At 73.7% G+C, this 24,508-nt stretch overlaps 14 non-coding genes and 10 pseudogenes across 14 annotated transcripts; all 24 read left to right on the forward strand.

Annotated features, from left to right (window-relative positions):
* The first annotated feature begins 103 nt into the window (after window positions 1–103).
* On the forward strand, window positions 104–222 carry LOC133080537 (5S ribosomal RNA). Its single transcript, XR_009698528.1, has one exon. It is a non-coding gene; the product is annotated as a 5S ribosomal RNA (ribosomal RNA).
* Window positions 223–1,140: 918 nt separating this feature from the next.
* On the forward strand, window positions 1,141–1,259 carry LOC133104749 (5S ribosomal RNA). Its single transcript, XR_009703720.1, has one exon. It is a non-coding gene; the product is annotated as a 5S ribosomal RNA (ribosomal RNA).
* Window positions 1,260–2,169: 910 nt separating this feature from the next.
* On the forward strand, window positions 2,170–2,288 carry LOC133076264 (5S ribosomal RNA; annotated as a pseudogene).
* A 910-nt stretch (window positions 2,289–3,198) lies between these two features.
* On the forward strand, window positions 3,199–3,317 carry LOC133080542 (5S ribosomal RNA). The gene has a single exon (XR_009698529.1). It is a non-coding gene; the product is annotated as a 5S ribosomal RNA (ribosomal RNA).
* A 918-nt stretch (window positions 3,318–4,235) lies between these two features.
* On the forward strand, window positions 4,236–4,354 carry LOC133104297 (5S ribosomal RNA). Its single transcript, XR_009703518.1, has one exon. It is a non-coding gene; the product is annotated as a 5S ribosomal RNA (ribosomal RNA).
* A 910-nt stretch (window positions 4,355–5,264) lies between these two features.
* Window positions 5,265–5,383, forward strand: LOC133078697 (5S ribosomal RNA; annotated as a pseudogene).
* Window positions 5,384–6,293: 910 nt separating this feature from the next.
* LOC133080544 (5S ribosomal RNA) lies at window positions 6,294–6,412 on the forward strand. Its single transcript, XR_009698531.1, has one exon. It is a non-coding gene; the product is annotated as a 5S ribosomal RNA (ribosomal RNA).
* A 910-nt stretch (window positions 6,413–7,322) lies between these two features.
* LOC133076269 (5S ribosomal RNA) lies at window positions 7,323–7,441 on the forward strand (annotated as a pseudogene).
* Window positions 7,442–8,351: 910 nt separating this feature from the next.
* LOC133080549 (5S ribosomal RNA) lies at window positions 8,352–8,470 on the forward strand. Its single transcript, XR_009698532.1, has one exon. It is a non-coding gene; the product is annotated as a 5S ribosomal RNA (ribosomal RNA).
* A 918-nt stretch (window positions 8,471–9,388) lies between these two features.
* LOC133104901 (5S ribosomal RNA) lies at window positions 9,389–9,507 on the forward strand. Its single transcript, XR_009703769.1, has one exon. It is a non-coding gene; the product is annotated as a 5S ribosomal RNA (ribosomal RNA).
* Window positions 9,508–10,417: 910 nt separating this feature from the next.
* On the forward strand, window positions 10,418–10,536 carry LOC133076273 (5S ribosomal RNA; annotated as a pseudogene).
* A 909-nt stretch (window positions 10,537–11,445) lies between these two features.
* Window positions 11,446–11,564, forward strand: LOC133080555 (5S ribosomal RNA). The gene has a single exon (XR_009698537.1). It is a non-coding gene; the product is annotated as a 5S ribosomal RNA (ribosomal RNA).
* A 918-nt stretch (window positions 11,565–12,482) lies between these two features.
* On the forward strand, window positions 12,483–12,601 carry LOC133104301 (5S ribosomal RNA). The gene has a single exon (XR_009703519.1). It is a non-coding gene; the product is annotated as a 5S ribosomal RNA (ribosomal RNA).
* A 910-nt stretch (window positions 12,602–13,511) lies between these two features.
* Window positions 13,512–13,630, forward strand: LOC133076278 (5S ribosomal RNA; annotated as a pseudogene).
* A 909-nt stretch (window positions 13,631–14,539) lies between these two features.
* On the forward strand, window positions 14,540–14,658 carry LOC133080561 (5S ribosomal RNA). Its single transcript, XR_009698539.1, has one exon. It is a non-coding gene; the product is annotated as a 5S ribosomal RNA (ribosomal RNA).
* A 916-nt stretch (window positions 14,659–15,574) lies between these two features.
* On the forward strand, window positions 15,575–15,693 carry LOC133078688 (5S ribosomal RNA; annotated as a pseudogene).
* Window positions 15,694–16,601: 908 nt separating this feature from the next.
* LOC133076282 (5S ribosomal RNA) lies at window positions 16,602–16,720 on the forward strand (annotated as a pseudogene).
* A 910-nt stretch (window positions 16,721–17,630) lies between these two features.
* On the forward strand, window positions 17,631–17,749 carry LOC133080565 (5S ribosomal RNA). Its single transcript, XR_009698541.1, has one exon. It is a non-coding gene; the product is annotated as a 5S ribosomal RNA (ribosomal RNA).
* A 918-nt stretch (window positions 17,750–18,667) lies between these two features.
* Window positions 18,668–18,786, forward strand: LOC133104650 (5S ribosomal RNA). The gene has a single exon (XR_009703683.1). It is a non-coding gene; the product is annotated as a 5S ribosomal RNA (ribosomal RNA).
* Window positions 18,787–19,732: 946 nt separating this feature from the next.
* Window positions 19,733–19,851, forward strand: LOC133076287 (5S ribosomal RNA; annotated as a pseudogene).
* A 910-nt stretch (window positions 19,852–20,761) lies between these two features.
* Window positions 20,762–20,880, forward strand: LOC133080571 (5S ribosomal RNA). Its single transcript, XR_009698544.1, has one exon. It is a non-coding gene; the product is annotated as a 5S ribosomal RNA (ribosomal RNA).
* A 918-nt stretch (window positions 20,881–21,798) lies between these two features.
* On the forward strand, window positions 21,799–21,917 carry LOC133080576 (5S ribosomal RNA). The gene has a single exon (XR_009698545.1). It is a non-coding gene; the product is annotated as a 5S ribosomal RNA (ribosomal RNA).
* Window positions 21,918–22,863: 946 nt separating this feature from the next.
* LOC133076293 (5S ribosomal RNA) lies at window positions 22,864–22,982 on the forward strand (annotated as a pseudogene).
* Window positions 22,983–23,890: 908 nt separating this feature from the next.
* Window positions 23,891–24,009, forward strand: LOC133076300 (5S ribosomal RNA; annotated as a pseudogene).
* Window positions 24,010–24,508: the final 499 nt, after the last annotated feature.

Below are 24,508 nucleotides of genomic sequence, written 5' to 3' on the forward strand. Positions count from 1 at the left end.
GGGCGGCAGGGCCCTGCCGGAGAGGGCTGGCCGCCGGCATGGCGGTAAGGCGCAGGCGCCAGCGAAGCTGGGCCTCAAGAGGCACCGCGCGGGCCCCTCCTGCGTCTACGGCCATACCACCCTGAACGCGCCCGATCTCGTCTGATCTCGGAAGCTAAGCAGGGTCGGGCCTGGTTAGTACTTGGATGGGAGACCGCCTGGGAATACCGGGTGCTGTAGGCTTTTTGCCTCCCGCTCCGCCTTCTCCTTTAGTCGCCCGCCGCCTCCGCCCCCGCCCCCGCCCCCGCCCCCGCCGGGCACCGCTGCAGGCCCCACCTCCTCCGGCCCCTCCCACCACAGCGCGCCAGAGGGGGCGCTCTCCGCCTGCCTGGCCGGCCAGGCGGCCAGAAGGCGGCCCTGGAAGGCAGCCGCATCCCAGCCGCTCCCGGGGTGGCTGGCCTGAACCCAGACTCCGCCTCAGGCCCGGGTGCCGGCCGTGCGGCCCGCGAGCCCCTTGACCTGCACCTGGCCGCCCCCACTAGCGCCCAGCCCCGGCGCAGCCACCTATCTGCCGGTGTGTCTCTCCACAGCTCCCTCCGGAAAAAGCCCCCCCTCCGCCGTTTCGCCACGGCCGGGGGCGGGAGCGGGGGCGGGGGCCGGGGCCGGTGCTCCGGGCCGGCCGGCCACAAGGCGCCGGGTCCTGTGCTCGGCGGGTGGCGTGGGGGCAAGGGTGGCCTTGCTGGGGCTAAGGGGCCGTGCCGACTCAATGGTGGCTCCCAGTGGGTTAAGGGCCGACTGCCGTCGGGCAGGAGGGCCGGCCCGGGCTGCGGCTGGGCTGCGCCTAGCGCCGCGTGGGCGGGCAGAGGGGAGGCCCAAGGGACCGCGGGCCCCGGGCCCTGAAGCCTCCGGGGCCACGTCCCTGTGAGCGACGTGCGGGATCTGGGGCGGGGCGCCAAGCGCCGAACGGTTTGGTGGGTCCCGCCCGCCCTGGGCTGGGAGGTCGCCGAACCCTCGGCCACCCCCCTGGTACCCGAGGCCGCCGTTGCCCTGCCTGGGCGGGCGGCGGGGCCCTGCCGGGGCGGGCTGGCCGCCGGGCTGGCGGGGAGGCGCAAGCGCCAGCGAAGCTGGGCCTCAAGAGGCACTCCGCGGGCCCCTCTTAACGTCTACGGCCATACCACCCTGAACGCGCCCGAACTCGTCTGATCTCGGAAGCTAAGCAGGGTCGGGCCTGGTTAGTACTTGATTGGGAGACCGCCTGGGAATACCGGGTGCTGTAGGCTTCTTGCCTCCCGCTCCGCCTTCTCCTTTAGTCGCCCGCCGCCTCCGCCCCCGCCCCCGCCCCCGCCGGGCAGCGCTGCAGGCCCCACCTCCTCCGGCCCCTCCCACCACAGCGCGCCAGAGGGGGCGCTCCGCGCCGGCCTGGCCGGCCAGGCGGCCAGAAGGCGGCCCTGGAAGGCAGCCGCCACCCCAGCCGCTCCCATGGTGGCTGGCCCGGACCCAGACTCCGCCGCAGGCCGGGGTGCCGTCCGTGCGGCCCACGAAGCCCTCGACCTGCACTTGGCCGCCCCCACCGGAGCCCAGCCACGCTGCAGCCCCCTGTCTGCCCGTGTGTCTCTCCACAGCTCCCTCCGGAAAAAGCCCACCCTTTGCCACTTCGCCACGGCCGAGAGTGGGAGCGGGGTCGTGGGCTGGGACCGGTTCGCTGGGCTGGCTAGACACCAGGCGCCGGGAACTTTGCTCGGCAGTTGGCGTGGGGGCAAGGGTGGCGTTGCTGTGTCTAAGGGGCCGTGCCGGCTCAATGGTGGCTCCCAGTGGCTTCGGGCCAACTGCCGTTGGGCAGGCGGGCCGGCCAGGCCGTGGCTGGGCTGCGCCTAGCACTGTGTGGATTGACAGGGTGGGGAATGCACAAGGGACCGAGGGCCACAGGCCCTTAAGCCTCCGGGGCCAAGTCCTGTGAGCGTTGAGCGGCTCTGGGGCGGAGGGCCAAGCGCCTACAGGCCTGGAGGGTCCCGCCTGACCTGAGCTGCGAAGTCGCCCACAACTCCACCACCCCCGGGCCCTCGAGGCCTCCTGTCGCTTGCCTGGGCGGACGGCAGGGCCGCGCCGGAGAGGGTTGGCTGCCGGGCTGGCGGTAAGTCGCCAGCACCAGCGAAGCTAAGCCTCAAGAGGCACACCGTGGCCCCCGCTGCATTCTACGGCCACACCTCCCTGAACGCACCACACCTCGTCTGATCTCGGAAGCTAATCAGGGTCTGGCCTGTTTCGTACCTGGATGGGAGACCACATGGGAATACCGAGTGCTGTAGGCTTTTTTGCCTCCCGCTCCGCCTTGACATTTAGTGGCCCGCGGCCGAGGCCGCCTCCGCCCCCGCTGAGCACCGCTGCAGGCCTCACCTCCTCACGTCCCTCCCAACACAGCGCGCCGGAGGGATCGCTCCCCGCCGAGCTGGCTGGACATGCGGCCAGAATGCGGCCCTGGAAGGCAGCCGCCACCCCAGCCGCTCCCGTGGTGGCTGGCCCGGACCCAGACTCCGCCGCAGGCCGGGGTGCCGTCCGTGCGGCCCGCGAGGCCCTCGACCTGCACTTGGCCGCCCCCACCGGAGCCCAGCCGCGCCGCAGCCCCCTGTCTGCCCGTGTGTCTCTCCACAGCTCCCTCCGGAAAAAGCCCCCCCCTCCGCCGTTTCGCCACGGCCGGGGGCGGGAGCGGGGGCGGGGGCCGGGGCCGCTTCTCCGGGCCTGCCGGCCACCAGGGCCGGGGTCCTGTGCTCGGCGGGCGGCGTGGGGGCAAGGGGGGGCCTTGCTGGGGCTAAGGGGCCGTGCCCACTCCATGGTGGCTCCCAGTGGCTTCGGGCCAGCTGCTGCCCGGCCGGAGGGCCGGCCCGGCCGTGGCCGGGCTGCGCCTAACTCCGCGTGGGCGGGCAGGGGGGGATGCCCAAGGGACCGCGGCCGCCGGGCCCTGAAGCCTCCGGGGCCGCGTCCCTGTGAGCGTCGAGCGGGATCTGCGGCGGGGCGCCAAGCGCCGACGGGCCTGGAGCGTCCCGCCCGCCCTGGGCTGCGAGGTGGCCCACCACTCCGCCACCCCCGGGTCCCCGAGGCCTCCTGTCGCCTGCCTGGGCGGGCGGCAGGGCCCTGCCGGAGAGGGCTGGCCGCCGGCATGGCGGTAAGGCGCAGGCGCCAGCGAAGCTGGGCCTCAAGAGGCACCGCGCGGGCCCCTCCTGCGTCTACGGCCATACCACCCTGAACGCGCCCGATCTCGTCTGATCTCGGAAGCTAAGCAGGGTCGGGCCTGGTTAGTACTTGGATGGGAGACCGCCTGGGAATACCGGGTGCTGTAGGCTTTTTGCCTCCCGCTCCGCCTTCTCCTTTAGTCGCCCGCCGCCTCCGCCCCCGCCCCCGCCCCCGCCCCCGCCGGGCACCGCTGCAGGCCCCACCTCCTCCGGCCCCTCCCACCACAGCGCGCCAGAGGGGGCGCTCTCCGCCTGCCTGGCCGGCCAGGCGGCCAGAAGGCGGCCCTGGAAGGCAGCCGCATCCCAGCCGCTCCCGGGGTGGCTGGCCTGAACCCAGACTCCGCCTCAGGCCCGGGTGCCGGCCATGCGGCCCGCGAGCCCCTTGACCTGCACCTGGCCGCCCCCACTAGCGCCCAGCCCCGGCGCAGCCACCTATCTGCCGGTGTGTCTCTCCACAGCTCCCTCCGGAAAAAGCCCCCCCTCCGCCGTTTCGCCACGGCCGGGGGCGGGAGCGGGGGCGGGGGCCGGGGCCGGTGCTCCGGGCCGGCCGGCCACAAGGCGCCGGGTCCTGTGCTCGGCGGGTGGCGTGGGGGCAAGGGTGGCCTTGCTGGGGCTAAGGGGCCATGCCGACTCAATGGTGGCTCCCAGTGGGTTAAGGGCCGACTGCCGTCGGGCAGGAGGGCCGGCCCGGGCTGCGGCTGGGCTGCGCCTAGCGCCGCGTGGGCGGGCAGAGGGGAGGCCCAAGGGACCGCGGGCCCCGGGCCCTGAAGCCTCCGGGGCCACGTCCCTGTGAGCGACGTGCGGGATCTGGGGCGGGGCGCCAAGCGCCGAACGGTTTGGTGGGTCCCGCCCGCCCTGGGCTGGGAGGTCGCCGAACCCTCCGCCACCCCCCTGGTACCCGAGGCCGCCGTTGCCCTGCCTGGGCGGGCGGCGGGGCCCTGCCGGGGCGGGCTGGCCGCCGGGCTGGCGGGGAGGCGCAAGCGCCAGCGAAGCTGGGCCTCAAGAGGCACTCCGCGGGCCCCTCTTAACGTCTACGGCCATACCACCCTGAACGCGCCCGAACTCGTCTGATCTCGGAAGCTAAGCAGGGTCGGGCCTGGTTAGTACTTGGATGGGAGACCGCCTGGGAATACCGGGTGCTGTAGGCTTCTTGCCTCCCGCTCCGCCTTCTCCTTTAGTCGCCCGCCGCCTCCGCCCCCGCCCCCGCCCCCGCCGGGCAGCGCTGCAGGCCCCACCTCCTCCGGCCCCTCCCACCACAGCGCGCCAGAGGGGGCGCTCCGCGCCGGCCTGGCCGGCCAGGCGGCCAGAAGGCGGCCCTGGAAGGCAGCCGCCACCCCAGCCGCTCCCGTGGTGGCTGGCCCGGACCCAGACTCCGCCGCAGGCCGGGGTGCCGTCCGTGCGGCCCACGAAGCCCTCGACCTGCACTTGGCCGCCCCCACCGGAGCCCAGCCGCGCCGCAGCCCCCTGTCTGCCCGTGTGTCTCTCCACAGCTCCCTCCGGAAAAAGCCCACCCTTTGCCACTTCGCCACGGCCGAGAGTGGGAGCGGGGTCGTGGGCTGGGACCGGTTCGCTGGGCTGGCTAGACACCAGGCGCCGGGAACTTTGCTCGGCAGTTGGCGTGGGGGCAAGGGTGGCGTTGCTGTGTCTAAGGGGCCGTGCCGGCTCAATGGTGGCTCCCAGTGGCTTCGGGCCAACTGCCGTTGGGCAGGCGGGCCGGCCAGGCCGTGGCTGGGCTGCGCCTAGCACTGTGTGGATTGACAGGGTGGGGAATGCACAAGGGACCGAGGGCCACAGGCCCTTAAGCCTCCGGGGCCAAGTCCTGTGAGCGTTGAGCGGCTCTGGGGCGGAGGGCCAAGCGCCTACAGGCCTGGAGGGTCCCGCCTGACCTGAGCTGCGAAGTCGCCCACAACTCCACCACCCCCGGGCCCTCGAGGCCTCCTGTCGCTTGCCTGGGCGGACGGCAGGGCCGCGCCGGAGAGGGTTGGCTGCCGGGCTGGCGGTAAGTCGCCAGCACCAGCGAAGCTAAGCCTCAAGAGGCACACCGTGGCCCCCGCTGCATTCTATGGCCACACCTCCCTGAACGCACCACACCTCGTCTGATCTCGGAAGCTAATCAGGGTCTGGCCTGTTTCGTACCTGGATGGGAGACCACATGGGAATACCGAGTGCTGTAGGCTTTTTTGCCTCCCGCTCCGCCTTGACATTTAGTGGCCCGCGGCCGAGGCCGCCTCCGCCCCCGCTGAGCACCGCTGCAGGCCTCACCTCCTCACGTCCCTCCCAACACAGCGCGCCGGAGGGATCGCTCCCCGCCGAGCTGGCTGGACATGCGGCCAGAATGCGGCCCTGGAAGGCAGCCGCCACCCCAGCCGCTCCCGTGGTGGCTGGCCCGGACCCAGACTCCGCCGCAGGCCGGGGTGCCGTCCGTGCGGCCCGCGAGGCCCTCGACCTGCACTTGGCTGCCCCCACCGGAGCCCAGCCGCGCCGCAGCCCCCTGTCTGCCCGTGTGTCTCTCCACAGCTCCCTCCGGAAAAAGCCCCCCCCTCCGCCGTTTCGCCACGGCCGGGGACGGGAGCGGGGGCGGGGGCCGGGGCCGCTTCTCCGGGCCTGCCGGCCACCAGGGCCGGGGTCCTGTGCTCGGCGGGCGGCGTGGGGGCAAGGGGGGGCCTTGCTGGGGCTAAGGGGCCGTGCCCACTCCATGGTGGCTCCCAGTGGCTTCGGGCCAGCTGCTGCCCGGCCGGAGGGCCGGCCCGGCCGTGGCCGGGCTGCGCCTAACTCCGCGTGGGCGGGCAGGGGGGGATGCCCAAGGGACCGCGGCCGCCGGGCCCTGAAGCCTCCGGGGCCGCGTCCCTGTGAGCGTCGAGCGGGATCTGCGGCGGGGCGCCAAGCGCCGACGGGCCTGGAGCGTCCCGCCCGCCCTGGGCTGCGAGGTGGCCCACCACTCCGCCACCCCCGGGTCCCCGAGGCCTCCTGTCGCCTGCCTGGGCGGGCGGCAGGGCCCTGCCGGAGAGGGCTGGCCGCCGGCATGGCGGTAAGGCGCAGGCGCCAGCGAAGCTGGGCCTCAAGAGGCACCGCGCGGGCCCCTCCTGCGTCTACGGCCATACCACCCTGAACGCGCCCGATCTCGTCTGATCTCGGAAGCTAAGCAGGGTCGGGCCTGGTTAGTACTTGGATGGGAGACCGCCTGGGAATACCGGGTGCTGTAGGCTTTTTGCCTCCCGCTCCGCCTTCTCCTTTAGTCGCCCGCCGCCTCCGCCCCCGCCCCCGCCCCCGCCGGGCAGCGCTGCAGGCCCCACCTCCTCCGGCCCCTCCCACCACAGCGCGCCAGAGGGGGCGCTCCGCGCCGGCCTGGCCGGCCAGGCGGCCAGAAGGCGGCCCTGGAAGGCAGCCGCCACCCCAGCCGCTCCCGTGGTGGCTGGCCCGGACCCAGACTCCGCCGCAGGCCGGGGTGCCGTCCGTGCGGCCCACGAAGCCCTCGACCTGCACTTGGCCGCCCCCACCGGAGCCCAGCCGCGCCGCAGCCCCCTGTCTGCCCGTGTGTCTCTCCACAGCTCCCTCCGGAAAAAGCCCACCCTTTGCCACTTCGCCACGGCCGAGAGTGGGAGCGGGGTCGTGGGCTGGGACCGGTTCGCTGGGCTGGCTAGACACCAGGCGCCGGGAACTTTGCTCGGCAGTTGGCGTGGGGGCAAGGGTGGCGTTGCTGTGTCTAAGGGGCCGTGCCGGCTCAATGGTGGCTCCCAGTGGCTTCGGGCCAACTGCCGTTGGGCAGGCGGGCCGGCCAGGCCGTGGCTGGGCTGCGCCTAGCACTGTGTGGATTGACAGGGTGGGGAATGCACAAGGGACCGAGGGCCACAGGCCCTTAAGCCTCCGGGGCCAAGTCCTGTGAGCGTTGAGCGGCTCTGGGGTGGAGGGCCAAGCGCCTACAGGCCTGGAGGGTCCCGCCTGACCTGAGCTGCGAAGTCGCCCACAACTCCACCACCCCCGGGCCCTCGAGGCCTCCTGTCGCTTGCCTGGGCGGACGGCAGGGCCGCGCCGGAGAGGGTTGGCTGCCGGGCTGGCGGTAAGTCGCCAGCACCAGCGAAGCTAAGCCTCAAGAGGCACACCGTGGCCCCCGCTGCATTCTACGGCCACACCTCCCTGAACGCACCACACCTCGTCTGATCTCGGAAGCTAATCAGGGTCTGGCCTGTTTCGTACCTGGATGGGAGACCACATGGGAATACCGAGTGCTGTAGGCTTTTTTGCCTCCCGCTCCGCCTTGACATTTAGTGGCCCGCGGCCGAGGCCGCCTCCGCCCCCGCTGAGCACCGCTGCAGGCCTCACCTCCTCACGTCCCTCCCAACATAGCGCGCCGGAGGGATCGCTCCCAGCCGAGCTGGCTGGACATGCGGCCAGAATGCGGCCCTGGAAGGCAGCCGCCACCCCAGCCGCTCCCGTGGTGGCTGGCCCGGACCCAGACTCCGCCGCAGGCCGGGGTGCCGTCCGTGCGGCCCGCGAGGCCCTCGACCTGCACTTGGCCGCCCCCACCGGAGCCCAGCCGCGCCGCAGCCCCCTGTCTGCCCGTGTGTCTCTCCACAGCTCCCTCCGGAAAAAGCCCCCCCCTCCGCCGTTTCGCCACGGCCGGGGGCGGGAGCGGGGGCGGGGGCCGGGGCCGCTTCTCCGGGCCTGCCGGCCACCAGGGCCGGGGTCCTGTGCTCGGCGGGCGGCGTGGGGGCAAGGGGGGGCCTTGCTGGGGCTAAGGGGCCGTGCCCACTCCATGGTGGCTCCCAGTGGCTTCGGGCCAGCTGCTGCCCGGCCGGAGGGCCGGCCCGGCCGTGGCCGGGCTGCGCCTAACTCCGCGTGGGCGGGCAGGGGGGGATGCCCAAGGGACCGCGGCCGCCGGGCCCTGAAGCCTCCGGGGCCGCGTCCCTGTGAGCGTCGAGCGGGATCTGCGGCGGGGCGCCAAGCGCCGACGGGCCTGGAGCGTCCCGCCCGCCCTGGGCTGCAAGGTGGCCCACCACTCCACCACCCCCGGGTCCCCGAGGCCTCCTGTCGCCTGCCTGGGCGGGCGGCAGGGCCCTGCCGGAGAGGGCTGGCCGCCGGCATGGCGGTAAGGCGCAGGCGCCAGCGAAGCTGGGCCTCAAGAGGCACCGCGCGGGCCCCTCCTGCGTCTACGGCCATACCACCCTGAACGCGCCCGATCTCGTCTGATCTCGGAAGCTAAGCAGGGTCGGGCCTGGTTAGTACTTGGATGGGAGACCGCCTGGGAATACCGGGTGCTGTAGGCTTTTTGCCTCCCGCTCCGCCTTCTCCTTTAGTCGCCCGCCGCCTCCGCCCCCGCCCCCGCCCCCGCCCCCGCCGGGCACCGCTGCAGGCCCCACCTCCTCCGGCCCCTCCCACCACAGCGCGCCAGAGGGGGCGCTCTCCGCCTGCCTGGCCGGCCAGGCGGCCAGAAGGCGGCCCTGGAAGGCAGCCGCATCCCAGCCGCTCCCGGGGTGGCTGGCCTGAACCCAGACTCCGCCTCAGGCCCGGGTGCCGGCCGTGCGGCCCGCGAGCCCCTTGACCTGCACCTGGCCGCCCCCACTAGCGCCCAGCCCCGGCGCAGCCACCTATCTGCCGGTGTGTCTCTCCACAGCTCCCTCCGGAAAAAGCCCCCCCTCCGCCGTTTCGCCACGGCCGGGGGCGGGAGCGGGGGCGGGGGCCGGGGCCGGTGCTCCAGGCCGGCCGGCCACAAGGCGCCGGGTCCTGTGCTCGGCGGGTGGCGTGGGGGCAAGGGTGGCCTTGCTGGGGCTAAGGGGCCGTGCCGACTCAATGGTGGCTCCCAGTGGGTTAAGGGCCGACTGCCGTCGGGCAGGAGGGCCGGCCCGGGCTGTGGCTGGGCTGCGCCTAGCGCCGCGTGGGCGGGCAGAGGGGAGGCCCAAGGGACCGCGGGCCCCGGGCCCTGAAGCCTCCGGGGCCACGTCCCTGTGAGCGACGTGCGGGATCTGGGGCGGGGCGCCAAGCGCCGAACGGTTTGGTGTGTCCCGCCCGCCCTGGGCTGGGAGGTCGCCGAACCCTCCGCCACCCCCCTGGTACCCGAGGCCGCCGTTGCCCTGCCTGGGCGGGCGGCGGGGCCCTGCCGGGGCGGGCTGGCCGCCGGGCTGGCGGGGAGGCGCAAGCGCCAGCGAAGCTGGGCCTCAAGAGGCACTCCGCGGGCCCCTCTTAACGTCTCCGGCCATACCACCCTGAACGCGCCCGAACTCGTCTGATCTCGGAAGCTAAGCAGGGTCGGGCCTGGTTAGTACTTGGATGGGAGACCGCCTGGGAATACCGGGTGCTGTAGGCTTCTTGCCTCCCGCTCCGCCTTCTCCTTTAGTCGCCCGCCGCCTCCGCCCCCGCCCCCGCCCCCGCCGGGCAGCGCTGCAGGCCCCACCTCCTCCGGCCCCTCCCACCACAGCGCGCCAGAGGGGGCGCTCCGCGCCGGCCTGGCCGGCCAGGCGGCCAGAAGGCGGCCCTGGAAGGCAGCCGCCACCCCAGCCGCTCCCGTGGTGGCTGGCCCGGACCCAGACTCCGCCGCAGGCCGGGGTGCCGTCCGTGCGGCCCACGAAGCCCTCGACCTGCACTTGGCCGCCCCCACCGGAGCCCAGCCGCGCCGCAGCCCCCTGTCTGCCCGTGTGTCTCTCCACAGCTCCCTCCGGAAAAAGCCCACCCTTTGCCACTTCGCCACGGCCGAGAGTGGGAGCGGGGTCGTGGGCTGGGACCGGTTCGCTGGGCTGGCTAGACACCAGGCGCCGGGAACTTTGCTCGGCAGTTGGCGTGGGGGCAAGGGTGGCGTTGCTGTGTCTAAGGGGCCGTGCCGGCTCAATGGTGGCTCCCAGTGGCTTCGGGCCAACTGCCGTTGGGCAGGCGGGCCGGCCAGGCCGTGGCTGGGCTGCGCCTAGCACTGTGTGGATTGACAGGGTGGGGAATGCACAAGGGACCGAGGGCCACAGGCCCTTAAGCCTCCGGGGCCAAGTCCTGTGAGCGTTGAGCGGCTCTGGGGCGGAGGGCCAAGCGCCTACAGGCCTGGAGGGTCCCGCCTGACCTGAGCTGCGAAGTCGCCCACAACTCCACCACCCCCGGGCCCTCGAGGCCTCCTGTCGCTTGCCTGGGCGGACGGCAGGGCCGCGCCGGAGAGGGTTGGCTGCCGGGCTGGCGGTAAGTCGCCAGCACCAGCGAAGCTAAGCCTCAAGAGGCACACCGTGGCCCCCGCTGCATTCTACGGCCACACCTCCCTGAACGCACCACACCTCGTCTGATCTCGGAAGCTAATCAGGGTCTGGCCTGTTTCGTACCTGGATGGGAGACCACATGGGAATACCGAGTGCTGTAGGCTTTTTTGCCTCCCGCTCCGCCTTGACATTTAGTGGCCCGCGGCCGAGGCCGCCTCCGCCCCCGCTGAGCACCGCTGCAGGCCTCACCTCCTCACGTCCCTCCCAACACAGCGCGCCGGAGGGATCGCTCCCCGCCGAGCTGGCTGGACATGCGGCCAGAATGCGGCCCTGGAAGGCAGCCGCCACCCCAGCCGCTCCCGTGGTGGCTGGCCCGGACCCAGACTCCGCCGCAGGCCGGGGTGCCGTCCGTGCGGCCCGCGAGGCCCTCGACCTGCACTTGGCCGCCCCCACCGGAGCCCAGCCGCGCCGCAGCCCCCTGTCTGCCCGTGTGTCTCTCCACAGCTCCCTCCGGAATAAGCCCCCCCTCCGCCGTTTCGCCACGACCGGGGGCGGGAGCGGGAGCGGGGGCCGGGGCCGCTTCTCCGGGCCTGCCGGCCACCAGGGCCGGGGTCCTGTGCTCGGCGGGCGGCGTGGGGGCAAGGGGGGGCCTTGCTGGGGCTAAGGGGCCGTGCCCACTCCATGGTGGCTCCCAGTGGCTTCGGGCCAGCTGCTGCCCGGCCGGAGGGCCGGCCCGGCCGTGGCCGGGCTGCGCCTAACTCCGCGTGGGCGGGCAGGGGGGGATGCCCAAGGGACCGCGGCCGCCGGGCCCTGAAGCCTCCGGGGCCGCGTCCCTGTGAGCGTCGAGCGGGATCTGCGGCGGGGCGCCAAGCGCCGACGGGCCTGGAGCGTCCCGCCCGCCCTGGGCTGCGAGGTGGCCCACCACTCCGCCACCCCCGGGTCCCCGAGGCCTCCTGTCGCCTGCCTGGGCGGGCGGCAGGGCCCTGCCGGAGAGGGCTGGCCGCCGGCATGGCGGTAAGGCGCAGGCGCCAGCGAAGCTGGGCCTCAAGAGGCACCGCGCGGGCCCCTCCTGCGTCTACGGCCATACCACCCTGAACGCGCCCGATCTCGTCTGATCTCGGAAGCTAAGCAGGGTCGGGCCTGGTTAGTACTTGGATGGGAGACCGCCTGGGAATACCGGGTGCTGTAGGCTTTTTGCCTCCCGCTCCGCCTTCTCCTTTAGTCGCCCGCCGCCTCCGCCCCCGCCCCCGCCCCCGCCCCCGCCGGGCACCGCTGCAGGCCCCACCTCCTCCGGCCCCTCCCACCACAGCGCGCCAGAGGGGGCGCTCCGCGCCGGCCTGGCCGGCCAGGCGGCCAGAAGGCGGCCCTGGAAGGCAGCCGCATCCCAGCCGCTCCCGGGGTGGCTGGCCTGAACCCAGACTCCGCCTCAGGCCCGGGTGCCGGCCGTGCGGCCCGCGAGCCCCTTGACCTGCACCTGGCCGCCCCCACTTGCGCCCAGCCCCGGCGCAGCCACCTATCTGCCGGTGTGTCTCTCCACAGCTCCCTCCGGAAAAAGCCCCCCCTCCGCCGTTTCGCCACGGCCGGGGGCGGGAGCGGGGGCGGGGGCCGGGGCCGGTGCTCCAGGCCGGCCGGCCACAAGGCGCCGGGTCCTGTGCTCGGCGGGTGGCGTGGGGGCAAGGGTGGCCTTGCTGGGGCTAAGGGGCCGTGCCGACTCAATGGTGGCTCCCAGTGGGTTAAGGGCCGACTGCCGTCGGGCAGGAGGGCCGGCCCGGGCTGTGGCGGGGCTGCGCCTAGCGCCGCGTGGGCGGGCAGAGGGGAGGCCCAAGGGACCGCGGGCCCCGGGCCCTGAAGCCTCCGGGGCCACGTCCCTGTGAGCGACGTGCGGGATCTGGGGCGGGGCGCCAAGCGCCGAACGGTTTGGTGTGTCCCGCCCGCCCTGGGCTGGGAGGTCGCCGAACCCTCCGCCACCCCCCTGGTACCCGAGGCCGCCGTTGCCCTGCCTGGGCGGGCGGCGGGGCCCTGCCGGGGCGGGCTGGCCGCCGGGCTGGCGGGGAGGCGCAAGCGCCAGCGAAGCTGGGCCTCAAGAGGCACTCCGCGGGCCCCTCTTAACGTCTACGGCCATACCACCCTGAACGCGCCCGAACTCGTCTGATCTCGGAAGCTAAGCAGGGTCGGGCCTGGTTAGTACTTGGATGGGAGACCGCCTGGGAATACCGGGTGCTGTAGGCTTCTTGCCTCCCGCTCCGCCTTCTCCTTTAGTCGCCCGCCGCCTCCGCCCCCGCCCCCGCCCCCGCCGGGCAGCGCTGCAGGCCCCACCTCCTCCGGCCCCTCCCACCACAGCGCGCCAGAGGGGGCGCTCCGCGCCGGCATGGCCGGCCAGGCGGCCAGAAGGCGGCCCTGGAAGGCAGCCGCCACCCCAGCCGCTCCCGTGGTGGCTGGCCCGGACCCAGACTCCGCCGCAGGCCGGGGTGCCGTCCGTGCGGCCCACGAAGCCCTCGACCTGCACTTGGCCGCCCCCACCGGAGCCCAGCCGCGCCGCAGCCCCCTGTCTGCCCGTGTGTCTCTCCACAGCTCCCTCCGGAAAAAGCCCACCCTTTGCCACTTCGCCACGGCCGAGAGTGGGAGCGGGGTCGTGGGCTGGGACCGGTTCGCTGGGCTGGCTAGACACCAGGCGCCGGGAACTTTGCTCGGCAGTTGGCGTGGGGGCAAGGGTGGCGTTGCTGTGTCTAAGGGGCCGTGCCGGCTCAATGGTGGCTCCCAGTGGCTTCGGGCCAACTGCCGTTGGGCAGGCGGGCCGGCCAGGCCGTGGCTGGGCTGCGCCTAGCACTGTGTGGATTGACAGGGTGGGGAATGCACAAGGGACCGAGGGCCACAGGCCCTTAAGCCTCCGGGGCCAAGTCCTGTGAGCGTTGAGCGGCTCTGGGGCGGAGGGCCAAGCGCCTACAGGCCTGGAGGGTCCCGCCTGACCTGAGCTGCGAAGTCGCCCACAACTCCACCACCCCCGGGCCCTCGAGGCCTCCTGTCGCTTGCCTGGGCGGACGGCAGGGCCGCGCCGGAGAGGGTTGGCTGCCGGGCTGGCGGTAAGTCGCCAGCACCAGCGAAGCTAAGCCTCAAGAGGCACACCGTGGCCCCCGCTGCATTCTACGGCCACACCTCCCTGAACGCACCACACCTCGTCTGATCTCGGAAGCTAATCAGGGTCTGGCCTGTTTCGTACCTGGATGGGAGACCACATGGGAATACCGAGTGCTGTAGGCTTTTTTGCCTCCCGCTCCGCCTTGACATTTAGTGGCCCGCGGCCGAGGCCGCCTCCGCCCCCGCTGAGCACCGCTGCAGGCCTCACCTCCTCACGTCCCTCCCAACACAGCGCGCCGGAGGGATCGCTCCCCGCCGAGCTGGCTGGCCATGCGGCCAGAATGCGGCCCTGGAAGGCAGCCGCCACCCCAGCCGCTCCCGTGGTGGCTGGCCCGGACCCAGACTCCGCCGCAGGCCGGGGTGCCGTCCGTGCGGCCCGCGAGGCCCTCGACCTGCACTTGGCCGCCCCCACCGGAGCCCAGCCGCGCCGCAGCCCCCTGTCTGCCCGTGTGTCTCTCCACAGCTCCCTCCGGAAAAAGCCCCCCCTCCGCCGTTTCGCCACGACCGGGGGCGGGAGCGGGGGCGGGGGCCGGGGCCGCTTCTCCGGGCCTGCCGGCCACCAGGGCCGGGGTCCTGTGCTCGGCGGGCGGCGTGGGGGCAAGGGGGGGCCTTGCTGGGGCTAAGGGGCCGTGCCCACTCCATGGTGGCTCCCAGTGGCTTCGGGCCAGCTGCTGCCCGGCCGGAGGGCCGGCCCGGCCGTGGCCGGGCTGCGCCTAACTCCGCGTGGGCGGGCAGGGGGGGATGCCCAAGGGACCGCGGCCGCCGGGCCCTGAAGCCTCCGGGGCCGCGTCCCTGTGAGCGTCGAGCGGGATCTGCGGCGGGGCGCCAAGCGCCGACGGGCCTGGAGCGTCCCGCCCGCCCTGGGCTGCGAGGTGGCCCACCACTCCGCCACCCCCGGGTCCCCGAGGCCTCCTGTCGCCTGCCTGGGCGGGCGGCAGGGCCCTGCCGGAGAGGGCTGGCCGCCGGCATGGCGGTAAGGCGCAGGCGCCAGCGAAGCTGGGCCTCAAGAGGCACCGCGCGGGCCCCTCCTGCGTCTACGGCCATACCACCCTGAACGCGCCCGATCTCGTCTGATCTCGGAAGCTAAGCAGGGTCGGGCCTGGTTAGTACTTGGATGGGAGACCGCCTGGGAATACCGGGTGCTGTAGGCTTTTTGCCTCCCGCTCCGCCTTCTCCTTTAGTCGCCCGCCGCCTCCGCCCCCGCCCCCGCCCCCGCCCCCGCCGGGCACCGCTGCAGGCCCCACCTCCTCCGGCCCCTCCCACCACAGCGCGCCAGAGGGGGCGCTCCGCGCCGGCCTGGCCGGCCAGGCGGCCAGAAGGCGGCCCTGGAAGGCAGCCGCCACCCCAGCCGCTCCCGTGGTGGCTGGCCCGGACCCAGACTCCGCCGCAGGCCGGGGTGCCGTCCGTGCGGCCCACGAAGCCCTCGACCTGCACTTGGCCGCCCCCACCAGAGCCCAGCCGCGCCGCAGCCCCCTGTCTGCCCGTGTGTCTCTCCACAGCTCCCTCCGGAAAAAGCCCACCCTTTGCCACTTCGCCACGGCCGATAGTGGGAGCGGGGTCGTGGGCTGGGACCGGTTCGCTGGGCTGGCTAGACACCAGGCGCCGGGAACTTTGCTCGGCAGTTGGCGTGGGGGCAAGGGTGGCGTTGCTGTGTCTAAGGGGCCGTGCCGGCTCAATGGTGGCTCCCAGTGGCTTCGGGCCAACTGCCATTGGGCAGGCGGGCCGGCCAGGCCGTGGCTGGGCTGCGCCTAGCACTGTGTGGATTGACAGGGTGGGGAATGCACAAGGGACCGAGGGCCACAGGCCCTTAAACCTCCGGGGCCAAGTCCTGTGAGCGTTGAGCGGCTCTGGGGCGGAGGGCCAAGCGCCTACAGACCTGGAGGGTCCCGCCTGACCTGAGCTGCGAAGTCGCCCACAACTCCACCACCCCCGGGCCCTCGAGGCCTCCTGTCGCTTGCCTGGGCGGACGGCAGGGCCGCGCCGGAGAGGGTTGGCTGCCGGGCTGGCGGTAAGTCGCCAGCACCAGCGAAGCTAAGCCTCAAGAGGCACACCGTGGCCCCCGCTGCATTCTACGGCCACACCTCCCTGAACGCACCACACCTCGTCTGATCTCGGAAGCTAATCAGGGTCTGGCCTGTTTCGTACCTGGATGGGAGACCACATGGGAACACCGAGTGCTGTAGGCTTTTTTGCCTCCCGCTCCGCCTTGACATTTAGTGGCCCGCGGCCGAGGCCGCCTCCGCCCCCGCCGGGCAGCGCTGCAGGCCCCACCTCCTCCGGCCCCTCCCACCACAGCGCGCCAGAGGGGGCGCTCCGCGCCGGCCTGGCCGGCCAGGCGGCCAGAAGGCGGCCCTGGAAGGCAGCCGCCACCCCAGCCGCTCCCGTGGTGGCTGGCCCGGACCCAGACTCCGCCGCAGGCCGGGGTGCCGTCCGTGCGGCCCACGAAGCCCTCGACCTGCACTTGGCCGCCCCCACCATAGCCCAGCCACGCCGCAGCCCCCTGTCTGCCCGTGTGTCTCTCCACAGCTCCCTCCGGAAAAAGCCCACCCTTTGCCACTTCGCCACGGCCGATAGTGGGAGCGGGGTCGTGGGCTGGGACCGGTTCGCTGGGCTGGCTAGACACCAGGCGCCGGGAACTTTGCTCGGCAGTTGGCGTGGGGGCAAGGGTGGCGTTGCTGTGTCTAAGGGGCCGTGCCGGCTCAATGGTGGCTCCCAGTGGCTTCGGGCCAACTGCCGTTGGGCAGGCGGGCCGGCCAGGCCGTGGCTGGGCTGCGCCTAGCACTGTGTGGATTGACAGGGTGGGGAATGCACAAGGGACCGAGGGCCACAGGCCCTTAAGCCTCCGGGGCCAAGTCCTGTGAGCGTTGAGCGGCTCTGGGGCGGAGGGCCAAGCGCCTACAGGCCTGGAGGGTCCCGCCTGACCTGAGCTGTGAAGTCGCCCACAACTCCACCACCCCCGGGCCCTCGAGGCCTCCTGTCGCTTGCCTGGGCGGACGGCAGGGCCGCGCCGGAGAGGGTTGGCTGCCGGGCTGGCGGTAAGTCGCCAGCACCAGCGAAGCTAAGCCTCAAGAGGCACACCGTGGCCCCCGCTGCATTCTACGGCCACACCTCCCTGAACGCACCACACCTCGTCTGATCTCGGAAGCTAATCAGGGTCTGGCCTGTTTCGTACCTGGATGGGAGACCACATGGGAATACCGAGTGCTGTAGGCTTTTTTGCCTCCCGCTCCGCCTTGACATTTAGTGGCCCGCGGCCGAGGCCGCCTCCGCCCCCGCTGAGCACCGCTGCAGGCCTCACCTCCTCACGTCCCTCCCAACACAGCGCGCCGGAGGGATCGCTCCCCGCCGAGCTGGCTGGACATGCGGCCAGAATGCGGCCCTGGAAGGCAGCCGCCACCCCAGCCGCTCCCGTGGTGGCTGGCCCGGACCCAGACTCCGCCGCAGGCCGGGGTGCCGTCCGTGCGGCCTGCGAGGCCCTCGACCTGCACTTGGCCGCCCCCACCGGAGCCCAGCCGCGCCGCAGCCCCCTGTCTGCCCGTGTGTCTCTCCACAGCTCCCTCCGGAAAAAGCCCCCCCCTCCGCCGTTTCGCCACGGCCGGGGGCGGGAGCGGGGGCGGGGGCCGGGGCCGCTTCTCCGGGCCTGCCGGCCACCAGGGCCGGGGTCCTGTGCTCGGCGGGCGGCGTGGGGGCAAGGGGGGGCCTTGCTGGGGCTAAGGGGCCGTGCCCACTCCATGGTGGCTCCCAGTGGCTTCGGGCCAGCTGCTGCCCGGCCGGAGGGCCGGCCCGGCCGTGGCCGGGCTGCGCCTAACTCCGCGTGGGCGGGCAGGGGGGGATGCCCAAGGGACCGCGGCCGCCGGGCCCTGAAGCCTCCGGGGCCGCGTCCCTGTGAGCGTCGAGCGGGATCTGCGGCGGGGCGCCAAGCGCCGACGGGCCTGGAGCGTCCCGCCCGCCCTGGGCTGCGAGGTGGCCCACCACTCCGCCACCCCCGGGTCCCCGAGGCCTCCTGTCGCCTGCCTGGGCGGGCGGCAGGGCCCTGCCGGAGAGGGCTGGCCGCCGGCATGGCGGTAAGGCGCAGGCGCCAGCGAAGCTGCGCCTCAAGAGGCACCGCGCGGGCCCCTCCTGCGTCTACGGCCATACCACCCTGAACGCGCCCGATCTCGTCTGATCTCGGAAGCTAAGCAGGGTCGGGCCTGGTTAGTACTTGGATGGGAGACCGCCTGGGAATACCGGGTGCTGTAGGCTTTTTGCCTCCCGCTCCGCCTTCTCCTTTAGTCGCCCGCCGCCTCCGCCCCCGCCCCCGCCCCCGCCCCCGCCGGGCACCGCTGCAGGCCCCACCTCCTCCGGCCCCTCCCACCACAGCGCGCCAGAGGGGGCGCTCTCCGCCTGCCTGGCCGGCCAGGCGGCCAGAAGGCGGCCCTGGAAGGCAGCCGCATCCCAGCCGCTCCCGGGGTGGCTGGCCTGAACCCAGACTCCGCCTCAGGCCCGGGTGCCGGCCGTGCGGCCCGCGAGCCCCTTGACCTGCACCTGGCCGCCCCCACCAGCGCCCAGCCCCGGCGCAGCCACCTATCTGCCGGTGTGTCTCTCCACAGCTCCCTCCGGAAAAAGCCCCCCCTCCGCCGTTTCGCCACGGCCGGGGGCGGGAGCGGGGGCGGGGGCCGGGGCCGGTGCTCCGGGCCGGCCGGCCACAAGGCGCCGGGTCCTGTGCTCGGCGGGTGGCGTGGGGGCAAGGGTGGCCTTGCTGGGGCTAAGGGGCCGTGCCGACTCAATGGTGGCTCCCAGTGGGTTAAGGGCCGACTGCCGTCGGGCAGGAGGGCCGGCCCGGGCTGCGGCTGGGCTGCGCCTAGCGCCGCGTGGGCGGGCAGAGGGGAGGCCCAAGGGACCGCGGGCCCCGGGCCCTGAAGCCTCCGGGGCCACGTCCCTGTGAGCGACGTGCGGGATCTGGGGCGGGGCGCCAAGCGCCGAACGGTTTGGTGGGTCCCGCCCGCCCTGGGCTGGGAGGTCGCCGAACCCTCCGCCACCCCCCTGGTACCCGAGGCCGCCGTTGCCCTGCCTGGGCGGGCGGCGGGGCCCTGCCGGGGCGGGCTGGCCGCCGGGCTGGCGGGGAGGCGCAAGCGCCAGCGAAGCTGGGCCTCAAGAGGCACTCCGCGGGCCCCTCTTAACGTCTACGGCCATACCACCCTGAACGCGCCCGATCTCGTCTGATCTCGGAAGCTAAGCAGGGTCGGGACTGGTTAGTACTTGGATGGGAGACCGCCTGGGAATACCGGGTGCTGTAGGCTTTTTGCCTCCCGCTCCGCCTTCTCCTTTAGTCGCCCGCGGCCTAGGCCGAGGCCGAGGCCGAGGCCGAGGCCGCTGCCTCCGCCCCCGCACCCGCCCCCGCCGGGCAGCGCTGCAGGCCCCACCTCCTCCGGCCCCTCCCACCACAGCGCGCCAGAGGGGGCGCTCCGCGCCGGCCTGGCCGGCCAGGCGGCCAGAAGGCGGCCCTGGAAGGCAGCCGCCACCCCAGCCGCTCCCGTGGTGGCTGGCCCGGACCCAGACTCCGCCGCAGGCCGGGGTGCCGTCCGTGCGGCCCACGAAGCCCTCGACCTGCACTTGGCCGCCCCCACCAGAGCCCAGCCGCGCCGCAGCCCCCTGTCTGCCCGTGTGTCTCTCCACAGCTCCCTCCGGAAAAAGCCCACCCTTTGCCACTTCGCCACGGCCGATAGTGGGAGCGGGGTCGTGGGCTGGGACCGGTTCGCTGGGCTGGCTAGACACCAGGCGCCGGGAACTTTGCTCGGCAGTTGGCGTGGGGGCAAGGGTGGCGTTGCTGTGTCTAAGGGGCCGTGCCGGCTCAATGGTGGCTCCCAGTGGCTTCGGGCCAACTGCCATTGGGCAGGCGGGCCGGCCAGGCCGTGGCTGGGCTGCGCCTAGCACTGTGTGGATTGACAGTGTGGGGAATGCACAAGGGACCGAGGGCCACAGGCCCTTAAACCTCCGGGGCCAAGTCCTGTGAGCGTTGAGCGGCTCTGGGGCGGAGGGCCAAGCGCCTACAGACCTGGAGGGTCCCGCCTGACCTGAGCTGCGAAGTCGCCCACAACTCCACCACCCCCGGGCCCTCGAGGCCTCCTGTCGCTTGCCTGGGCGGACGGCAGGGCCGCGCCGGAGAGGGTTGGCTGCCGGGCTGGCGGTAAGTCGCCAGCACCAGCGAAGCTAAGCCTCAAGAGGCACACCGTGGCCCCCGCTGCATTCTACGGCCACACCTCCCTGAACGCACCACACCTCGTCTGATCTCGGAAGCTAATCAGGGTCTGGCCTGTTTCGTACCTGGATGGGAGACCACATGGGAATACCGAGTGCTGTAGGCTTTTTTGCCTCCCGCTCCGCCTTGACATTTAGTGGCCCGCGGCCGAGGCCGCCTCCGCCCCCGCCGGGCAGCGCTGCAGGCCCCACCTCCTCCGGCCCCTCCCACCACAGCGCGCCAGAGGGGGCGCTCCGCGCCGGCCTGGCCGGCCAGGCGGCCAGAAGGCGGCCCTGGAAGGCAGCCGCCACCCCAGCCGCTCCCGTGGTGGCTGGCCCGGACCCAGACTCCGCCGCAGGCCGGGGTGCCGTCCGTGCGGCCCGCGAGGCCCTCGACCTGCACTTGGCCGCCCCCACCGGAGCCCAGCCGCGCCGCAGCCCCCTGTCTGCCCGTGTGTCTCTCCACAGCTCCCTCCGGAAAAAGCCCCCCCCTCCGCCGTTTCGCCACGGCCGGGGGCGGGAGCGGGGGCGGGGGCCGGGGCCGCTTCTCCGGGCCTGCCGGCCACCAGGGCCGGGGTCCTGTGCTCGGCGGGCGGCGTGGGGGCAAGGGGGGGCCTTGCTGGGGCTAAGGGGCCGTGCCCACTCCATGGTGGCTCCCAGTGGCTTCGGGCCAGCTGCTGCCCGGCCGGAGGGCCGGCCCGGCCGTGGCCGGGCTGCGCCTAACTCCGCGTGGGCGGGCAGGGGGGGATGCCCAAGGGACCGCGGCCGCCGGGCCCTGAAGCCTCCGGGGCCGCGTCCCTGTGAGCGTCGAGCGGGATCTGCGGCGGGGCGCCAAGCGCCGACGGGCCTGGAGCGTCCCGCCCGCCCTGGGCTGCGAGGTGGCCCACCACTCCGCCACCCCCGGGTCCCCGAGGCCTCCTGTCGCCTGCCTGGGCGGGCGGCAGGGCCCTGCCGGAGAGGGCTGGCCGCCGGCATGGCGGTAAGGCGCAGGCGCCAGCGAAGCTGCGCCTCAAGAGGCACCGCGCGGGCCCCTCCTGCGTCTACGGCCATACCACCCTGAACGCGCCCGATCTCGTCTGATCTCGGAAGCTAAGCAGGGTCGGGCCTGGTTAGTACTTGGATGGGAGACCGCCTGGGAATACCGGGTGCTGTAGGCTTTTTGCCTCCCGCTCCGCCTTCTCCTTTAGTCGCCCGCCGCCTCCGCCCCCGCCCCCGCCCCCGCCCCCGCCGGGCACCGCTGCAGGCCCCACCTCCTCCGGCCCCTCCCACCACAGCGCGCCAGAGGGGGCGCTCTCCGCCTGCCTGGCCGGCCAGGCGGCCAGAAGGCGGCCCTGGAAGGCAGCCGCATCCCAGCCGCTCCCGGGGTGGCTGGCCTGAACCCAGACTCCGCCTCAGGCCCGGGTGCCGGCCGTGCGGCCCGCGAGCCCCTTGACCTGCACCTGGCCGCCCCCACCAGCGCCCAGCCCCGGCGCAGCCACCTATCTGCCGGTGTGTCTCTCCACAGCTCCCTCCGGAAAAAGCCCCCCCTCCGCCGTTTCGCCACGGCCGGGGGCGGGAGCGGGGGCGGGGGCCGGGGCCGGTGCTCCGGGCCGGCCGGCCACAAGGCGCCGGGTCCTGTGCTCGGCGGGTGGCGTGGGGGCAAGGGTGGCCTTGCTGGGGCTAAGGGGCCGTGCCGACTCAATGGTGGCTCCCAGTGGGTTAAGGGCCGACTGCCGTCGGGCAGGAGGGCCGGCCCGGGCTGCGGCTGGGCTGCGCCTAGCGCCGCGTGGGCGGGCAGAGGGGAGGCCCAAGGGACCGCGGGCCCCGGGCCCTGAAGCCTCCGGGGCCACGTCCCTGTGAGCGACGTGCGGGATCTGGGGCGGGGCGCCAAGCGCCGAACGGTTTGGTGGGTCCCGCCCGCCCTGGGCTGGGAGGTCGCCGAACCCTCCGCCACCCCCCTGGTACCCGAGGCCGCCGTTGCCCTGCCTGGGCGGGCGGCGGGGCCCTGCCGGGGCGGGCTGGCCGCCGGGCTGGCGGGGAGGCGCAAGCGCCAGCGAAGCTGGGCCTCAAGAGGCACTCCGCGGGCCCCTCTTAACGTCTACGGCCATACCACCCTGAACGCGCCCGATCTCGTCTGATCTCGGAAGCTAAGCAGGGTCGGGCCTGGTTAGTACTTGGATGGGAGACCGCCTGGGAATACCGGGTGCTGTAGGCTTTTTGCCTCCCGCTCCGCCTTCTCCTTTAGTCGCCCGCGGCCTAGGCCGAGGCCGAGGCCGAGGCCGAGGCCGCTGCCTCTGCCCCCGCACCCGCCCCCGCCGGGCAGCGCTGCAGGCCCCACCTCCTCCGGCCCCTCCCACCACAGCGCGCCAGAGGGGGCGCTCCGCGCCGGCCTGGCCGGCCAGGCGGCCAGAAGGCGGCCCTGGAAGGCAGCCGCCACCCCAGCCGCTCCCGTGGTGGCTGGCCCGGACCCAGACTCCGCCGCAGGCCGGGGTGCCGTCCGTGCGGCCCACGAAGCCCTCGACCTGCACTTGGCCGCCCCCACCAGAGCCCAGCCGCGCCGCAGCCCCCTGTCTGCCCGTGTGTCTCTCCACAGCTCCCTCCGGAAAAAGCCCACCCTTTGCCACTTCGCCACGGCCGATAGTGGGAGCGGGGTCGTGGGCTGGGACCGGTTCGCTGGGCTGGCTAGACACCAGGCGCCGGGAACTTTGCTCGGCAGTTGGCGTGGGGGCAAGGGTGGCGTTGCTGTGTCTAAGGGGCCGTGCCGGCTCAATGGTGGCTCCCAGTGGCTTCGGGCCAACTGCCATTGGGCAGGCGGGCCGGCCAGGCCGTGGCTGGGCTGCGCCTAGCACTGTGTGGATTGACAGGGTGGGGAATGCACAAGGGACCGAGGGCCACAGGCCCTTAAACCTCCGGGGCCAAGTCCTGTGAGCGTTGAGCGGCTCTGGGGCGGAGGGCCAAGCGCCTACAGACCTGGAGGGTCCCGCCTGACCTGAGCTGCGAAGTCGCCCACAACTCCACCACCCCCGGGCCCTCGAGGCCTCCTGTCGCTTGCCTGGGCGGACGGCAGGGCCGCGCCGGAGAGGGTTGGCTGCCGGGCTGGCGGTAAGTCGCCAGCACCAGCGAAGCTAAGCCTCAAGAGGCACACCGTGGCCCCCGCTGCATTCTACGGCCACACCTCCCTGAACGCACCACACCTCGTCTGATCTCGGAAGCTAATCAGGGTCTGGCCTGTTTCGTACCTGGATGGGAGACCACATGGGAATACCGAGTGCTGTAGGCTTTTTTGCCTCCCGCTCCGCCTTGACATTTAGTGGCCCGCGGCCGAGGCCGCCTCCGCCCCCGCCGGGCAGCGCTGCAGGCCCCACCTCCTCCGGCCCCTCCCACCACAGCGCGCCAGAGGGGGCGCTCCGCGCCGGCCTGGCCGGCCAGGCGGCCAGAAGGCGGCCCTGGAAGGCAGCCGCCACCCCAGCCGCTCCCGTGGTGGCTGGCCCGGACCCAGACTCCGCCGCAGGCCGGGGTGCCGTCCGTGCGGCCCACGAAGCCCTCGACCTGCACTTGGCCGCCCCCACCAGAGCCCAGCCGCGCCGCAGCCCCCTGTCTGCCCGTGTGTCTCTCCACAGCTCCCTCCGGAAAAAGCCCACCCTTTGCCACTTCGCCACGGCCGATAGTGGGAGCGGGGTCGTGGGCTGGGACCGGTTCGCTGGGCTGGCTAGACACCAGGCGCCGGGAACTTTGCTCGGCAGTTGGCGTGGGGGCAAGGGTGGCGTTGCTGTGTCTAAGGGGCCGTGCCGGCTCAATGGTGGCTCCCAGTGGCTTCGGGCCAACTGCCGTTGGGCAGGCGGGCCGGCCAGGCCGTGGCTGGGCTGCGCCTAGCACTGTGTGGATTGACAGGGTGGGGAATGCACAAGGGACCGAGGGCCACAGGCCCTTAAGCCTCCGGGGCCAAGTCCTGTGAGCGTTGAGCGGCTCTGGGGCGGAGGGCCAAGCGCCTACAGGCCCGGAGGGTCCCGCCTGACCTGAGCTGCGAAGTCGCCCACAACTCCACCACCCCCGGGCCCTCGAGGCCTCCTGTCGCTTGCCTGGGCGGACGGCAGGGCCGCGCCGGAGAGGGTTGGCTGCCGGGCTGGCGGTAAGTCGCCAGCACCAGCGAAGCTAAGCCTCAAGAGGCACACCGTGGCCCCCGCTGCATTCTACGGCCACACCTCCCTGAACGCACCACACCTCGTCTGATCTCGGAAGCTAATCAGGGTCTGGCCTGTTTCGTACCTGGATGGGAGACCACATGGGAATACCGAGTGCTGTAGGCTTTTTTGCCTCCCGCTCCGCCTTGACATTTAGTGGCCCGCGGCCGAGGCCGCCTCCGCCCCCGCCGGGCAGCGCTGCAGGCCCCACCTCCTCCGGCCCCTCCCACCACAGCGCGCCAGAGGGGGCGCTCCGCGCCGGCCTGGCCGGCCAGGCGGCCAGAAGGCGGCCCTGGAAGGCAGCCGCCACCCCAGCCGCTCCCGTGGTGGCTGGCCCGGACCCAGACTCCGCCGCAGGCCGGGGTGCCGTCCGTGCGGCCCGCGAGGCCCTCGACCTGCACTTGGCCGCCCCCACCGGAGCCCAGCCGCGCCGCAGCCCCCTGTCTGCCCGTGTGTCTCTCCACAGCTCCCTCCGGAAAAAGCCCCCCCCTCCGCCGTTTCGCCACGGCCGGGGGCGGGAGCGGGGGCGGGGGCCGGGGCCGCTTCTCCGGGCCTGCCGGCCACCAGGGCCGGGGTCCTGTGCTCGGCGGGCGGCGTGGGGGCAAGGGGGGGCCTTGCTGGGGCT

This window comes from Eubalaena glacialis, chromosome 1, assembly GCF_028564815.1.
Source record: "Eubalaena glacialis isolate mEubGla1 chromosome 1, mEubGla1.1.hap2.+ XY, whole genome shotgun sequence".
Lineage (NCBI taxonomy): Eukaryota > Metazoa > Chordata > Mammalia > Artiodactyla > Balaenidae > Eubalaena > Eubalaena glacialis.